The sequence below is a fragment of the Jaculus jaculus genome, chromosome 5 (assembly GCF_020740685.1).
Source record: "Jaculus jaculus isolate mJacJac1 chromosome 5, mJacJac1.mat.Y.cur, whole genome shotgun sequence".
NCBI classification, from domain to species: Eukaryota; Metazoa; Chordata; class Mammalia; order Rodentia; family Dipodidae; genus Jaculus; species Jaculus jaculus.
This window is the reverse complement of record NC_059106.1, coordinates 18,837,431-18,856,232: the sequence shown is the minus strand read 5'-3', so window position 1 is coordinate 18,856,232 and position 18,802 is coordinate 18,837,431. Positions and strand designations below refer to the sequence as shown.

Sequence of the window (18,802 nt, the reverse complement as noted above, 5' to 3'; positions counted from 1 at the left end):
GCAGGATTTCTCAGTAACCTTGCTGACCAAGTATGTGTAGGCTTCAGCAATATGCTCTTACCATTTATTCCTCGTGTGAAACCAAGGACCTAGCAGTGGCTTGTAATGTTTTAGGGGCATCAGGGACCTGACTGTCCAACAACTCACTGGAAGGGTTCCTCTTTTTCCACATCCTCACCAGAATTTATAGTCATTTGTTTTCATGATGGTAGACAATCTGACATGAGTTAGATGTAATCTTAATGTAATTTTAATATTCATTTTCCCAATGTCTAGCAATGTAGAACATCTTTTAGATGTTTATTTGCCATCTGTGTTTCTTCTTTTGAGAACTCTATTTAGTTCCATAGCCCATTTTTTAATTGGGTTGTTTGATTTCTTATTATTTAATTTTTGGAGCTCTTTGTATATCCTGTATATAAATGCTCTATCAGATGTATAGCTGGCAAAGATTTTCTCCTGCTCTGAAGGTAACCTCTTTGTTCACAGTGTCATTTGCTGTACAAAAGCTTTGTAATTTCATGAAGTCCTAGCGTTTAATCTGTGGTTTTATTGCCTGAGCAATTGGGGTTATAGTCAGAAAGTCCTGCCAAGACCAATATGCTGAAGGATTTCCCCTAATTTCCCTCTAACAATTTCAGAGTTTCAGGTCTGATTTTTAAGGACTTTGACCCATTTGGACTTAATTCTTGTGCATTGAGAGAGCTAAGGATCTATTTTCATCCTTCTATAGAGACATATCCAGTTTTCCCAGAACCATTTGCTGAAGAGGCTGTCTTTTCCTCCAATGAGTATTTTTTATGCTTCCTAATGAATTTTTGGATTGTTTTTACTATTTCCATGAAGAATGTCATTGGTATTTGGATGGGGATTGCATTAAATGTGTAGATTGCTTTTGTAAGATTTCCATTTCCACAATATTGATTCTTTTGATCCCAGAACAAGGGATGTTTTTCCATTTCATAGTGTCTTCTTCAATTTCTTGCTCGAGTTTTTTTTTTTTTTTTTCTTTTTACAGTTTTCACTGTAGAGATCCTTCCCTTCCTTGGTTAGGTTTACTCCAAGGTACTTAATAACTTTTGATGTAGTTATGAATGGGTGTGCTTCCCTAATTTCAACTTCTGTGTGTTTATTGTCCGCATATAAATTTTCACCTTTTCCTTTCTTTTTACCCAATAAAACTTTGCTTTACATTCCATGAGTTGATGGTCCTATTTCTGCAACACCAGACCCCATAACATCTTGGAAGCTCACCCTGGATCTATATTTCAAGACACACACACTGCCAAATCTGGGGCAACTGAACCCGGGAAGGACCCCTAGTCTGTGCCTGAGAACCATATCTCCAACTGTCTACATATTCCTGGTTTTGGAGTTGGTAGCAAGCCTTTGAACTTTTGCCTAGGGATGTCAGCCCTCTCCTTTATTGTATAATAAACCTCTGGAGGTGCTTTTTTCACTCTTCTTTTTGATTTTCCTTTTATTTCCGGTTTTCTGGTTTCGCATAGTTTTCTGGGTCCAAGAGGGAAGCTGAACACAGCATTAATTCCCCTTGACCCTCTCTGGCCCCATTCAAACATTTTGAACAGAGGTTTCTTTCTGGTTCAGTTTTGGTTTGGCAGCCACATGGCAGTGTCAGGAGAGCTGTTACTGCCAGCATGTTTGTATTTGGTGTCATGTTCGTTTGTGTTGTCCTCATCTTTAAAGATATGGGTCAGACTCATTCTTTTGAAAAGTTTTCTTTAAAACTGGTTACAAAGCACTTTAAAAATCTTAAAATTAAAGGATAAACAATGAAATGAGCTAGGTCTGTTATCCTAGCTACTTGGGAAGCTGAGAGAGGAGGATCTCCAATTCAGCATTCTAATGTGATAGCTTTACTCCACATTTGAAACCATTGACTTTCAAATTGCATGATAAAAAACAAGTACATTATTATTTTAATTTGAACGGTGCCTGATATTTCCTCTGTTTGTGCTTTAAACAAATAAGACATTGTTTATAGACACCTTTTAGTTTCTTTATTAATCCAAATAGTCCAACAGGTCTCTCCTAAAGTTTTTGTTGGCATTTGACTCATTTCAATGTTTTTGATTTTTGTCTTTAAAAGTCAGATTTAACTAAACCCTAAATACTAAGGAAGTCTTTTTCTCTACAAATTTCCACTAGTAAAATGGTTAACTCTTTGAAGGCAGACTACTTGCTTCTTTGTCAGTGGGTAATAAGATTAATCAATTAGGTGTGGTTTTCTTAATAGTCTTATAAGAAAAGATGGTTAATTATGGGTTGAAATGAGATGATTGAAGGAACTGGGAAGGTATTTTCCAATGTTGGACATATAAGGATGCTTTTTGAATGGAACTTAGAGCAGAATGTTAAAGTATGTATATTAAGATGCGTGTATGTAGAAAGGATGTAAGAGATCTAAAAAGAACAAATGTTGCCTAAAATTAATGTTCTTTTAGAAGGAACAGAAAGTTAATTCAGGCTAAACCTAAACACCATGCCTGAAGTTAAAGATTTTTCAACTGTTTACAGGCTTTTAAGGATGCTCTAAACATTTAATATAGGGACATAGAATTAATATAAATTCAGCTTACATTAGAAACAGGTGATGTCCTGTGCTAGGGGAGTCACAAAGTCATAAGCACAGATGCAATTCATATTCTTTGTAGGTCTAACCAGGTTAGCTATAGACAAGACCCTATCACCTTATATATTATAAATGGGTAAAATAAATTTGCTAGGTATAAACAACTTTAGAGTAAGACAAGGAATGCCAGGATGCTTAGCTCTCTGCTCTGTTGTTTTTTCTTTGTGCTCTTGCTTACTGTCATATGCTATTTGAAGTCATGGCAAGCTGGACTCTAGATAAAGGGATGATACCTCCTTTATCTCAGACCCTATGCAAATTTAAGCATGTGTCCCCTTGATCCTATTCAGAGACAAAATGGCCAATTGTCTCTGACAAGAAAAAGGGAATTACAAATGGGATGTAGTTTTGTTTCTCTTTATAGCTCTCTTTTGAACACCTAAAGTCACATCTGTTAGATGAAATGTCTCAGTAGACAAAAAAATTTAAATGGATAAACTGAGTCAAGGTACTTGATCAAGTTAAAAACTCCTTACCTGAGACAAACATCAGACTTACCTAAAATGTATATCAGGATATAAACAGATGATAAAAAAGGAAGCATCAAGTAAATGATGGCTTAATGATAAAGTGCTTATCTGGGAAGCCTAAAGACATAGGTTCAAGTCCCCAGCACCCCCTTTCTTACTGCTAAATCAAATCTGATTTGAAGCAGGTTCTCTGATATCCCTTCTCAAGACGGTCTTCTATACCCATCAGCCCACATGGGAGTACTGTCAGCAGCTCTTCAGACTCTCTTCACCACAGAGGAACATGAAAGAATCAGAAGGTAAGCCAAGAAACTAGTGCTGCGAGCTGGCAGCCACCTCACAGAGAACCCTAATGTTATTGGTGAGGTCTTCACTTCCACACAACTGGACTGGGATCCCAATAGTGCTGAAGGTAGGGCATCCCTTAACCTCTTTCACTGGACTCTAATGGGTGGTCTCCAGGCAGTTGCTTGCTCATTCAGTGCCCTAGAAATTTGTCCAAGGGGAATAAAATGACCTCAGGGCCCACAGAATCCCCTGCTGCTTTCCTAGAAAGGCTGTAGGACATAGCCCCCCCCCCCCACATATCCTGAGGCCCCAGAGAATAGGTGAGCTACTAACATTGCTTTTGTAACTCAGTCCATACCAGATATTAGAAAGGAAATTCATAAAATAGAAGGCTTTGAGGGTAAACTTCTTTCAAAGTTAATAGAGATTTCCGCCAGGGTATATAATAACACAGACACTCCATGAGATAGACAGGCTAAGAAAATGGCTAAGGTTATGGTGGCTATCTTCCACAAGAAGGCACAAGGCCCCATGAGACATAACTCCCCAAAAGGTAAGAGCATGCTGTCGGCCTCTAGGATTCAGGCCATCACTCAAATCCTCACTAAGAGAGAGATCCAATAATTTCTCAGAGCTGTAGGGTATTGCAGAATTTGTATCCCAAAGTTTGCTGAGTTAGCCAAGCTGCTATATGAAGCCACCAGAGGACCAAAAAATAATAATAATAATAAATAAAGATTTTAATTGGACTGAAAGTGAGCAAAAAGCAAACAAGCATTCTAAGAACTAGGGCCAGCTTTGACATCAGCCCTGATGCTTCCAGACTTAACCAAACCCTTTCACTTGTACATGGATGAAAAGCCAGGGACATCCTAACTCAAAGACTGGGGCCATTGCATTGCCCAGTGGCCTCCTTGTATAAGACCTAGTAGCCACTCATTGGACCCCTCATCTCTGGGCTATTACAGATGCTGCTATTCTAACAGAGGACGCTGACACATTAAGCTTGGGCCATACTTTATCAATTACGGCTTCATATATGACAGAGACTCTTTTAAAGAGGCCCCCAGCTGAAAGGTTCTCCAACTCTCACATAACCCACTATCAGGCCTTGCTCTTAAACCAAGGATACAGTTTCACCAAACCAAGGCTTTGAGCCCAGCCTCCCTGCCACCAGAAACTGATGATGCATCAACCTCTCTGCATGACTGTTAGAGATCACCTCCGCCTTCCATGGACTCCACCCAGACCTGACAGATATGACTTGGATGTATTCTTATCTGGTGATGTATTCTGATGGCAGCAGCTTTGTTGTGGATAGAATCAGGTATGCAGGGGCAGCTGTGGTGACTTTGGAAAAGAAATCCCTGTGGGCTGAGGTCCTACCTTGGGTTACATCAGCCAGAAAGCTGAACTTAGAGCACCAACCAAGGCTCTGATATTGGGAAAAGACAAGACAGTAAATGTTGACACAGACAACCATTATGCATTTGCCATGGCACATGCACATGGGGCCATCTACTAGGAGTGAGGGCTGTTCACAACAGAAGGTAAAAACATTAAAAATGAAATTCTGGACTTATTGGCTGCCACTTGGGTGCCTGCTAAAGTGACTGTAATCCATTGTCTGTGTCATCAGAAAGGGGGGAGAAGCAAGAAGAAATATATTGGCAGACCTAGCAGTTAAGAGTGCTGCTTCTCAGCATCCATCGGATTGTTTGTTAACCCTCCCAGAACCCACTCTTCCTGAGTGACCAACATACACAGAACAGAACGTATAGCTCACCCCTCATCTGATAAAGAAACAGACCCCACATGAAGGAATTCACTTAGGCAGAGTTTATCTTCCTAGGAATGGACTCAGTCATCAAGGACCTCACCACCAGCTATCAGTCCTGCCAACAGACAAGTGACTCTTCTGGTAAGGTACCGCCAATGGAGGTGAGAGAGCAGAGAATAGAGCAATGTAGATATTGGGAAGTTGATTTCACAAAGGTAAAGCCAGATCAGTATGGAAACAAATATTTACTTGTTTATGTTGATACTTTTTCAGAATGGGTGGGAGCTTTCCCAACCACATCTGAGACAGCCCAAGTAGTGATTAAGAAATTGTTAGAGGAGATAATTCCCAAATATGGGTTGTGCCTCAGGATGAGGTCAGATTTTTGAGTCAAAAATCACTAGGGAATTGACCAAAACATTGGGGATTAATTGGAAATTACATTGCACCTATCTTCCCCAAAGTTCAGGACAGGTAGAAAGGATGAATTAGCCATTGAAGAAGACTTTAACTAAATTAACAGTAGAGACCATCAAAGGATGGGTAGGACTCCTTCCCTTCACCCTGTTTAGGGCCAGCTGTACCCCTTATGTAAAAGGAATTCAAATTATATATATAAACCCCACCCATCCTGCCCAGGATAAGTCTTGAACAGATAACTGACTTTACTAATGAAAGGCTTCTTTCTATTTAAGTCACAGAGTCCAGGAGTCCACTGTTCCTGCAGTCAAGGCTGTTTTACAGACACACTGTGATTTGCCCCATCCCTTTCAGCCCAGTAACAGAGTTTGGCAAACTCCACTGGCAAACTCCAGGCCACAGACCTACTTCACACCCTCCAGGCGCTACCTGTAACTGATTTATGGTTTAACCCCCATCCTGGTTTTTCCCCCCTATAAACATCATGTGGTTATTTCCAATAAAAACTGGCACTCCAAACAGTTTGGGATTGCATTCTGAGATCCCGAACTTTGGGATGCAGACCTGATGCACAAGCTTTCTTCTTTTTACTTCTTTTTACCCAATAAAACTTTGCCTCACATTTCATAAGTTGATGGTCTTACTTTTGTGACACCAGACCCTGTAAGAACAGGAGCAGGGGTGAGGACATAAAATAGTATTGACCTGCTATATTTTAAATATTTTTTAAACTCTAAAGTCCCTTATGAAACTCAAGGCAAAAATATAATAATAAGGTAGAGATCAACTGAGGAAGACATCTGATGTGGACCTCTTGCCTCTATATGCATACACACATATGCATGCATGTGTACCCCCACACACACACATACACAGAAATGCACACAAAATGACCTGCCCAAGTTCCACCAACTTTGAATAACAGAATGAGCATAAGAACTGGGATACTGGGGTTATACAGTGATTATATTTTCAACTTAATCTTATCTGTGAGCTTAAGCAACTCTGGCATTTCATAGTGTGATCCTTTCAAAGGATTCCCAAGGCTGCAAGATAAATACCACCATGAACTATGGGAGAAAGAGAGAGAGAGAGAGTGCAACTGTACCTGTTATTGCACAAAAGAAAGTCTGTGCTTTTCACTACTTGGGTCACTGGGCCTGGTCTCCTGGACTCACTTTTCCCCATGACTCACTCGTGAGCCATTCTCAGGCTATGCTGGAATCAGGCCAACTACTTAGACAAAAATAATACTGAATTCCAAATCAACACCCAATGATCCAACTAAATCCTTCTGTAAGCCTACTTCTCTCTTCTTCTGAGATTGCTAGTGTGCTCACAAAAGGTTCCAAATTTCCACTTTATTTTCTTTTGAATTATTCATCAACTTTTTGCAATATGGCTGGATTCTAGCACATTAGAATTATGCTGTGTATTCTCTTTATTTTCCATTTCTTCCAGGGAAAGGTATTTTTCTTTAGTCTCTGAGTATACCTGCCAACGAACAACCTTCAGTGATAAGAATAATTGTTTAATGTGCTGTTCCAGAGATTGTGCAATTCCCCAGAAAATAAAACTTCACATCATAAGAAGCAATAGAGGACACAAGAAAATTAGTTTGAACTAAGGCCTAAAGCAAGCAGGAAAAAAAAAAGTTGTCTTTACTAACCTTTGCTTTCACTCTTTGCTCACTATTCATTGCCAGATGTTAGTTCCGGGCAATAACCTCCCACCCGGCATTCAATGTGTAAAGTTAGGGCACCTGATTCATTTACCACATCTAGAACCATATGTCCATATTATTTGTTTGTTTTGACCCTGTTTCTGCCCATGGTGACATGTTCAAGGCTTCTATCACATTCATAAAATTCTAATAATGTCCTTCAGTTCTACTCAGCCACCATGAATATGTATATATTTATGAATGTGTCCCTATGTTTACCTCATATATTTGTTCCATATGCTTATCTCACATGCATCCACATCCATACAAACCTGTACATGGAATCCCAAAGGTAGCACTTCGCCTGCTGCACAGGATGAACAACCATGATGGTCACACAGTACTGTGGTGAGAAAGGGGTATAAAAGAAGGGTAAGGGGCCCATCTCTTCCAGTGCTCATAACCTAAGTTACAAAACAAATGATGTTCAAGTGTGTAAACGATAAAACACTCCTTCAAATATTTTTACTTACCTATTTGTCCTTGTATTAACAACAACAAAAGATATCATGAAAGATCCCTTAATAGCTCAAATGTTTAGGATTGCATATTTTCCGTTAAGGTCACTTTAACCAGAAGAGTCAACAGAAGACAAAACAAACCCACCTCCTGTGATTCTCAGACTATAATTCTCTCTCTCTCTCTCTCTCTCTCTCTCTCTCTCTCTCTCTCTCTCTCTCTCTCTCTGTGTGTGTGTGTGTGTGTGTGTGTGTGTGTGTGTGTGTGTGTGTGTGTGAAAGAGAGAGAGAGAGAGAGAGAGAGAGAGAGAGAGAGAGAGAGATCATTGGCTTAAGGGTTAAAGTCACTACCTGACCAAACAAAATCCAGTTTCCATTTTCAGTCCTATACTAACTCATTTCTCATATTGGTACTTGTGGTTTGAATGCAAAATGCCCCCCTAGGGTAATGTGGTTGAACCCTTAATCTCTAGATTGTGTCACTGTTCATGAAGGTTGTGAAGCCTTTAGAAGGTAGAGCCTTGCTGGAAAAAGTGGATCACTGAGGGCATGGCCTGAGGTTTTAGCATCTGAACCTACTTCCTTGTTGCTTGCTATATCCTAACTGGTGGCAATGTAATCAGCCAGCCTCCTGAACTTGCTGCCATGCCTTCATTGCCATAATGAACTGGGTCAGCTCAAAATGATAGGGCCTGAGCAGTCCAAAAATAGCTGTTGGCAGGCTGAGAAGATAAGAACTTGAGTACTGCTCAGTCCGTGAACCTGGATGCCTTCACAGTGTCCCTCTGGCCTCGAAGGCCTGGAGGATTCCTAGAGAGCTGCCAGTATTCGGTTCATGACAAAAGACTGAAGAAGCTGGGTTCCAGTATAGCAAAGAGGGTGGCCACAGAGTAGATGCATTCAGCAACAAGAAGTGAAGGCAGGTAAGCAAACAATGCTCCTTTTTCCTTGGACTTTCTTATATCTCGGCTGCCTCCAAAAGTGATGCCCACTCTGGGGTAGAGGTGACGTTCTATCCCTGCTTTGTTAAGCCCTCCTAGAAAAGTCTTCTCAAAATCACCCAAAGACATGACCCTTAGCTGGATACAGATCCAATCAAGTTGACAATGAAGATTCACCATCTCAAGGACACATCCACAGGATCATCTGTTTGCCAGGTATCTCCCTCACATCCCTTGCAGGCAATCTCACAAAGCCTCTTTCATCTCTGTAGCTGGGTGAGCAAACTTTATAGTTGCTTTTCTCCTAAGAAAAAAGTACCCCACTCATGGACTACTGTAACATTCTTCCATAGATGTTAGACCTCTGTAGACAAGTCTCTCAGAAAGCTTACAGAGCTGCTAATCCCCCAGCAAGCCATCACTCTTCAAATGAAGCAGCACGCTTCTTATGCAAGAGAGTTAACCCAAATAACAATTATTAGTCACAAATGTGACAGCTACTGTAAATAATGAACTCCCTTTTATCTTAGTTTTTCAAAGAGATCCTTAGGAGGGAAAAAGAAAAGGCTGCATTCACAATTTTCCATTACTAAGCAACCAGCAATCTTTAGCCTGAAACTCTAAAGGCCTGTCTTCTGGGGTCTCTGTTAACTTTGTTCTAAACTTTACACAGCTAATTAGAAGTGTTCAAAGACTCTCATTTTGAACCACTTAGCTGATGAGAAATGCATGCTTAATGGGCATTCTCGAAGACAACTTAATGAATCTAGAAGCAAAGCAAAGCAAATTGATTATTACGCAACGACTTGCAGAGCTCCCTGTGACCAACTTGTAAACAGCAGAGCACCAAGGTAACCAGGACACGCATGTCAGCGGCTCAGATTTAATGAAGATGCCAATTGTGTTAATGATCAAGCAGCATTTTAAAAAATCAAATCTTTAGGGGCTAAAACAAAATATTCCAAGTTAATAGTACCCAAATAGTTCTTTGAACAATCTTACTAAGCCCCCATGAGCTATTTCAACAGCTGCTGAGGGGATAAGGCGTAAGAGACAAGTTTTTGGGTTGCCTTGGATGAGAAAACTTGAAAGGTATTCTTCCTCTTAGAATTCTATAGCCTTCATATCCAAAGTGTTTATGCTAATCAGTTGGTGTTTGAATCAAGTCCAATCTATCTCAATGAATAAGGTGTGTTTTATTATTTAATTAATGAAGGTTCATATTACGCATGTGGAAGGGAAATAACAAAGTAAATTTCATTTTGATTATTTCTTAAGGAAAGAGAACCATCATACCATTTTACTAAGCTCAAGATTGGTGGGATGGCATTTATATTATCACCTCTTCCACTTTTCAAAGAGTCAGAAGAAGGGAAATGGATATCACATTGTTCTAGAGGAGAAAGATTTTCCTTAAAATAAAATTTACCTTTTTACAACCTGACCCTACCTTTCACCCATGCCACACCTCCCACATGCAAACACACACATGCACACACACACACACACACACATACACATACAATTTACATTGGGGAGTTCAGAGCTTTGGTCAGTGGCAAGGAAATTTCCCCAAGACAGTGACTCTCAAGTCTCAAGTTCTTGGACATGATTACCAAAAAACTGAGAAATCACAGAAATGAAGAAATGTATATTATGAAAGATGTATTTTACAAAAGAGTAAGAATAATATAAAAGATCCTAAGCTAAGATGTATTCGCCCTCTCAGTTGGGAGGGGTAAGAGGGAAAGACCAGGAAATTCACATGGCAACTTGAAGTAAGTCTTTACAAATTTTTACAAGTAGATATCCAATAGGGATGAGCCTGATTGCCAAGTTCAAAAGTATGAAGAGACCTTGATTGGTTGGTGGGCCCAGGAGAAGAGCATGGGCACAGAAAGGGCCCACCAAGCCTGGGAAGTGTTGTTCAGAGAAAAAAATAAATAAATAAATAAATAAAGGAAAATCCCTTTGGGAAGAACCTGGAAGCTGTTCTTTATAATCATCTTGAGTTAGACTGAATCAAACTGGAGCTCTAGTCTCACCAGGGCAGGGTGACATCCATGCTCATAGGGCCTGTGTCCGTTGCTGATGACCTGCAGAAGAAAGCCCTCTTTCTCCACATGTGTATCACTTCCATATTGACCTAGATCATGAGCACTTTTTAAAACAGTCACTGGGTTTCACTCCCACAGTTTTTGATTCCATCAATACAGGGGTGTCTAGTAACTAATAAATTGTATTTCCCTGTTCTCTTCTTTGGAAACAGGGTCTCATGTAGCCCAGGTTGGCCTCAACTCCCTATGTAGTCAAGGATGGACCTCTGATTTCTTCTCCATCTCCGAAGTGTTGGGATTATAGATGTGTGCCTCCACACCTGGTTTATGCAGTGCAGATAAAACCCAGGATTCAGTGCATGCTAGGCAAGCACTTGCCCAACTGAGCTACTTCCAAGAAGCCCACAAACTGTACATTTCCAACAAGTTCACCGAATGTGGGTATATGTACAGAGCCTACACTTTAGGAATCCCTGTCCCAGGGCTGGAGGATCAGCTCAGTGGGGAAAGCACTTGCTAAGCAAGCTTCAGAACCTGAGTCTGAGTTCAGTTCCCTAGAATCTACAGGAATCCTAGTAGGATAGCAAAGGGCTTCTGTAAGCCCAACACACCTTCCAGAGTCAAGGTGTATGGAAGACATAGCAGTGCCCCAGAAGTATGCAGGCCAACTGGTCTGGTGAATATAGTGGAAAAAGGAACACTCTGTCTCAAACAAGGTAGATGGCAAGACAGACACCCAAAGTTGTCATGGTTCCATCACGTGTATGATGTGACATGTATACACCCACACTCCCATGCAAGAATTTGCACAGACAGATACATCATACACACAAAGCTTCTAAGAGAACAAAAAGAAAAAGGGAAAGAATCTCTGTCCTAGATGATAACTTATTCCCATAAGCAAGAACATTTCCAAATATTTTCAAAACATGTCCTACCTTTTTAAATTTCTGGACTAATCCTATCCACATACCCAGCCTCAGGAAAGATAAGCCCCTGACCCCTCTACCTCACTCATTCTCTCCTTCCTAAATCACTCATATCAGCTCATCTACATTCTTTGAATAGCCAGGTCCCTCTCATACTGAGGCCAAGTATTCATCATTAAGCATGTCCCCAGGACTGAACTCACTGGCCTTCTTTCCTTCACTAACATTGCAGATTATGCAGTTTATAATGCCAGTGAGCAAAGGCATCATTTGGCCCAATGAAGGCACCTTTCTTGTTATACTGGCCTTTGGGGTATCTGTGTATGGACAAATATACATGTATATAAAATGGTATATCTTTTCATAGGTTCATAAGAAAGCAAAGGGTCATTTATACCAGCCTTTTGAGTTTTTGTTTTCATACATATACATGCATGTTATATATATATGTGTGTGTGTTTATATGAATATATACCATAAATATATTATATGTGTATGCATATATATCACATTGCAGCCTTCCATACCATATATGAGACAGTAAAGATCATGCAGTAAGATGGAAATTATAAATGTACTATAAATAATAAAGATAATCCTAAGTATACTGAGTTGTTTTTATTTTTCTTGATAAATATGCTCTTTTAAAAGAAGATTTGAACTGTTTATGGACATTAACAGGCTCCTAATCCCACACACTGACCCTCTCTCCTCAAGATGATCTGTTTCTGAGCACCTCTGTCCTAATCCTAGTTTTGATTCATTTGGTGCTTTTCTTATCATATTATTCCCTTGAGTTATTTGCAGGTGGAGGGAACACAAAGCAGTGTAGGATACCTACACATGTCCTCATTCAGACGTGATCTCTCCTTGAACTGAAAGGCTCCAACTTCTGCACAACAAACAGACCAATCATCTAAGTTATGGATATCTTTGAAGGGTCTCACAAGGTTTCAGACTTTATTTATTGATTACCACAATAGTAGAACCAAGCAAGGGGATTCTATATTCAATGGTCTGGAGATAAGTTGACTTATAGCCTTATAGTTCCTGGGACTGTACACTCCTACATGCACTCACTGACTTTGGGTCATTTTGTTTTTACTTATGCAGTAATAGATAATTACCTTTCAACACTTCCTGGTCATTTATTTCGAATGCTCAGTCTAGGAAAAGGGTACAAACATGTCCTATAGAGTCATGACCTTGAAAGTAAAGTCAGTGTAAGCTGGACCTCACCATCAAAGTAAGAGCATGGGGATGGGAGAGATGATTCACTGGGTAAGAACACACATTGGTAAAAGGATAAGGACCTGAGTTCAATCCCCAGCACTCACAGTAAAAGCTCATGTGGGCATGAATGTTCATAATCCCAGTGCTAAAGGAGCAGAGACAGGAGAATCACTCACTGGTCAGCTAACCTGGCTGAAAAACTGCAGCTCTAAGTTTACTGAGAGACTCCATCTCAAGGAAATAAAGTGGGCAAGAATAGAATAGTACACCTGATATTCTACTCTGATATTCTATTCACAGAGTATACACATCTACACACATACACACACACACATACACAATACATACACAGTATTACATATACACATACATGCACACAAAAGTAGGACCATGGATGGCTCATACAGACACACACACACACACACATTCATATATTTCTGTGACATACATATATATATATATATGTATATATACACATGTATATATATATATCTGTATATGCATATATAGAATTTACATGCAAATATTTTCATATATATGTATGTATGTGTATATATATATGTATATAAATATATATATATGTATATATATATTTATGTATAATGTGTGTGTGTGTATATCACTGAGTACCACTATTAGTAGTCATAGGAATTTGACTGGTAAGATTAAAATGCTGTGCAAATAACAAAAAGTATTCAGGCAAATATTATATCCCTATTCTTTTTCTGTGACCTATTCCCTCCTGTTTTGACATTAAGAAATACAGGGCCGGGGAGATGGCTCAGTGGATAAAGTGCTGGCTGCAGAATACCCAAAAGTTTGAATACCCCAAACTCCCATAAAGCAAGACATAGTAGTGCAAATCTATAACCCTCGTGTTCCTAAGGTGAGATGGGAGTCAGAGACAGGAGAAATCCCCTTAAGCTTGCCTGGCATGCACACTGGAGAACAAGAGAACCTGCCTCAGAAAGTTAGAAGGCAAGGATTAACATCTGAAGGTGTCCTCGGACCTCCTCATGCATGCACTGGCATCTGTGTCCACATTCACACATATGGATGTATTTACACATACAACACACACATGTTTTATATGCAAACACCTAAACCTCAAAAATAGGCCCTGGAAAGGGTGAAATGAAGCCTAATCTTAAATTTCTCCTGACTTTTTCTTTCTCTCTTATGTTTTCTTTCTTTTTTTTTTTTTCTTTCTTTTCCCTTGGTGCTGGCCCAATACAAGGATGAGATTAATACTCACAATGAGCTGTTCATCAGAGAGAGCTACATGGTTTCCCAAAACAAGACAGACTTCTGTCAGAGCACTTGATTATCCACCAGAGGTTAATGTTAAGACCCTGCTGTTGAAGACACCATATGCTGTTGGTATGGAACATGGAGAATCCTGGCTGGAATCTGGAAAGAGTCAGTCCCCAGACAGTTAACCTGTCTAGTTCTCGAAGGTGCTACATGAGCTACTGGGGGAAAGTGGTCAACATCTGTCTGAGCAACTTGAGGTCTAAGCTACTCAGAAACAAACAACATGACATGATGCTCACATAAGTGCAATAGTGACCCACAGCCATGCTGGGTAGTAAACACCTCTTGGATTGGCTAACAGATCCACTCAGTGGAAAGGAAACTATATCTGGAACTGGGAAACAAGTCAGAATCATATCTGGATAATGAGTTTGCTTTTCAATAGCAACCTCCCACTAATCTTGGGCTACAAGAGGGTCTATACCCTTTAAATTCTCTCTAAGTTAATAATATGTATCCCATTTAACATGTGCTGACTTCACTCTGAATTGGAGAATCTGATTTTCTTTTTCTGAAAGAAGTATGACTTGAGGAGAGAAGCCACCCATGGTACTTCACAAGGCCCCCAGCTGAAACAACAGAATTGGGGAAATGAGCAAGAGTGCTGCTTTCTTAGTGAATCTGATATCAGCACAAGGGTGATAGAGATACTGAGGACACTCAACACCTACCAAACCAGAGAACCAAAGGCTCTAAGAGCCCATCACTGAAGTAGACTTAAAACGCACCCAACACAGCTCAGGAAATTTCACAGGAGAGGGGGTGGAAAGATTGTTAGAGCCACAATTTGGTACATTGCCACTTCTCCATAACTGATGGCTGCCCTCACAATGCAAGGCTCACAATCCCCATGTAGATGACCTGAATCTCCAACCAGGAGTTTCCCTTTGGAGAGAAGACAGGGATGAGGGAAAGGATGGTACCAACATGTTCTGTTTATATACTGAGAATGTACACAAGTAATAAAAAAAAAAATACTGTCATTACAGAACTTCTATCTGTTCCTACAAGGTTCCTGCATTTTGTCCTGGACTGTCACAGTGTCCCTTAGTGGACAACTCTGTCTTGGAGACCTACGCTTTCCTCCTCCTTACCCATCCTTTATACCACTCACAAGTGATCTCTCAAAAGTGAGAACACTGGGGCATAATGTTTATAGAGATGTTTGAGCAACATTTGTGACCCATGTTACTTTACACACACTCCTCCCCAACACAGAAGAGTCTTTGTTATCCATCCCAATGGCCTGCCATTGCCATTCTTTTAGGGGAGTCATCTATCCCACCAGGTCTTCAGTTTCATCCTGTATCAGCCTCCCATTGGTCTCTGTACTTTTCCAAGGAGAGAAACACCAGGCAAAGAGCCCTCTTGTTCTCTCCCTATCCACTTTGTGTAAGAACATAAGAAGGTAGACACATGAGGTCTTTGCCAGGACCAAACCATGCACCACATGCTATGTGTGAACCTCTAGATTTCTGAGATGTCACACAGTTAACTCTTATTGTTTAAGTTATCTGTCCTTTGTTATTTTATAGCAGAAATTTGAACAGATTAACATTCTTCCTTGTTTTATGTTATATGTGTATGTATGGCCTGTGTGCATATACATCTACATGTCTGTACATGTGAGGGCACACGTGTGTGTGCACATGTTTTAAGCCCAGAGGTTGAGTCCAGGTGTCTTCCTCAATCACTCTTCACTCTTATCCTTTGAGATAAGGTCTCTCACTGAACCTAGAGCTCACTGGTTTGGGTAGATTAGCTACCTGGGAAGCACCAGGGATTTGCCTGTCTTCGCCTCCCCAGGTGCTTGAATTACAGGCCACACCACAATATCTGACACTTTACATAGTTTCTGGGGATGCAAATTTATGTTCCTATGCTTAGACCACAAATGCCATACCCACAGAGCTGTTTCCCAGCCTCTAACATTCCTTTCAATGTTTCTGAAATAAAATGAGATCCCATAGAAGGATGCAGTTTTACCTGTCTGAAGCAGGCTTCCCTAATTTCTCACCTGGTCGTCTTTCAATTATACCCAGTGATCACTTCTTAAGCAAGCTTTGCATGAGCAAACATACAGAATGGAGAAAAGAAGCACGGATTATGAAAGTGATAATAGATTTGGTTTGTGCTGGGGCTCCTCAGTACGTTCTCTGTGTTAGTGTAAAGGTTCATCTGCTAGCACATCTGTTTAGAACAACTTTCCCCATGAGGCTCATTTCCATTAGAAGAGGCATAGTTGTAGTCAGTTTCCCAGACCTTTACTCCCACTCCCAGAATCTTGTGGAGAGCCTTATCAAACAATACTAAAACAAAGTCATATTCAAATACAAGAAAGATAAAGCAAGTTTTGAGACAAAGGACAGAAATGTCTCAAATTACAATGTTAGGATTTTAGAGCAGTGGGAAAGAAATTGGCAAGCTTACATAGGATAAAAAGCAGGTAATTAAACTAGATGTGTTGGATCACCCTGCAATACTAAGAAAGCTTAGATAGGAGGGTTTCTATAAGCTCAAAGCCAGCCAAGGACATACCTTGAGTTCCAAGTCAGCTTGGCCTAGAGTGAGGCCCTGCCTAAAAAAGAAAAATAAAAATAAAAATAAAAGACAATCTAGCTGCTCAGCTTTCTGTTGGCACTGAGATATTTTGGGGGAAGATCCTCAGAGCTCTATTTGAGGATGAGCTGGTTCCATTATTTGAAAAAGCTGGACCTATCTGGGACCTTCAATTGTTACTTTTTGTAGAAAAGAAGTTGCACAAGAGGCTGTTAAAGTGTATAACAATCATGAAATTTGTTCTGGAAAACAAATTGGTGTCTGCTTCTCAGTTGCCAACTATAGCCTTTTTGTGGGCTCTATACCTAAGAGTAAAACTAAGGAACAGATTTTTGAAGTATTTAGCAAAGTGACAGAGGGTCTCACAGATGTCATTTTATATGACCAATCAGATGACAAGAAGAACAGAGGCTTTTGCCTTCTTGAATATGAAGATCACAAAACAGCTGCCAAGGCAAGGCATAGTTTGATAAGCGGTAAAGTCAAGGTCTGGGGAAATGTTGAACTGTTGAATGGGCTGATCCTATAAAAGATCCTGATCCTGAAGTCATGGCAAAGATTAAGGTGCTGTTTGTATGCAAACTTGCCAATACTGTAACAGAAAAATTTTTAGAAAAGGCATTTAGTCAGTTTGGGAGACTGGAATGAGTGAAGAAACTAAAAGATTATGCATTCATTTATTTTGATGAGCAAGATGGTGTTGTCAAGGCTATGGAGGAAATGAATGGCAAAGACTTGGAAGGAGAAAATATTGAAATCGTTTTTGCTAAGCCACCAGATCAGAAAAGGAAAGAAATAAAAGATCAGAAACAAGCAGCAAAGAGTCAAATGTATGATGATTACTACTATCATGGCCCACCTCATATGCCCCCTCCAACAAGAGGTCGAGGGCACGGAGGTAGAGGTGGTTATGGATATCCTCCAGATTATTATGGATATGAAGATTATTATGATTATTATGGCTATGATTATCATAACTATCATGGTGGATATGAAGATCCATACTATGGTTATGAAGATTTTCAAGATGGAGCTAGAGGAAAGGGTGGTAGGAGCAAGGGGTGCTGCTCCATCCGGAGGTCATGGGGCAGCTCCTCCCCGTGGTTAAGCTGGTTATTCACAAAGAGAGGTCCTGGATCAGCAAGAGGCGTTCATGGTGTGAGAGGAGGTACCCGGCAACAAAGAGGCTGCTAGCAGGGAGAAGAGGTTGAGGACAGTCCTGACCTTTTACAATGAAGACTGACTTGTTATGTGGGATTACACCAGAAGCTTGCAATGGAGCAATGGTATGGAAATCAAACAACCTTAAATATCTCAGCTGTGTAGGAGCATGTTCTATTGCAGAAGACCTTTCTGTGAAGATCATGGAATCAAATATGGGAAATTGAGCTAATACTTGGGCTTTGATATGAATTTCTTTAACAAGTTTCTTTTTCCATAAATTATTGTAAAAGAAGCAATATATGATTAATGCTGTCTAGAGTGGCACAGGGAGATAGTTGAGAATAAATGTGGAAAAGGAGGAGGAGCAAAGAAATATTTATAGGAACGATGGAGTACCTAATGGGCTATGGAAGTAGAAGAGGGTATTAGTATCCTTGTATAAGTATGTCAAACTGTAGAATATGATGTGGCCACTAATGATATTTTCTGCAATTCATGAACTCTAGTTCCAGAAAATCACAAGGCAATAATATTGCAATCCAAGTAATATTGTGCTTTGGATGTGAAGTGTCCTCCATAGGCTCCTGTCCTCAGTTGGTGACACTGGTTGAGAAAGATGTGGAACATTTAGCAGGTACAGCCTTGCTGGAGAAAGTAATTTTTGAGGTTTTAAAACCTGGCCCTACTTCTTTTACGTTCTCTCTTCCTGAGTCTAGAGGCAATATGACAAGCAAACCTTCTGCTCCTGCTGCCATGATGGACTATAATCCTTTAGAATTATAAACCAGAATAAACCCTTTCCTTCCTTAAGTA

The 18,802-nt window shown here is 40.1% G+C and overlaps 1 pseudogene; it reads left to right on the top strand.

Annotated features, from left to right (window-relative positions):
- Positions 1-5,265: 5,265 nt before the first annotated feature.
- LOC101616725 lies at positions 5,266-17,987 on the top strand (annotated as a pseudogene).
- Positions 17,988-18,802: the final 815 nt, after the last annotated feature.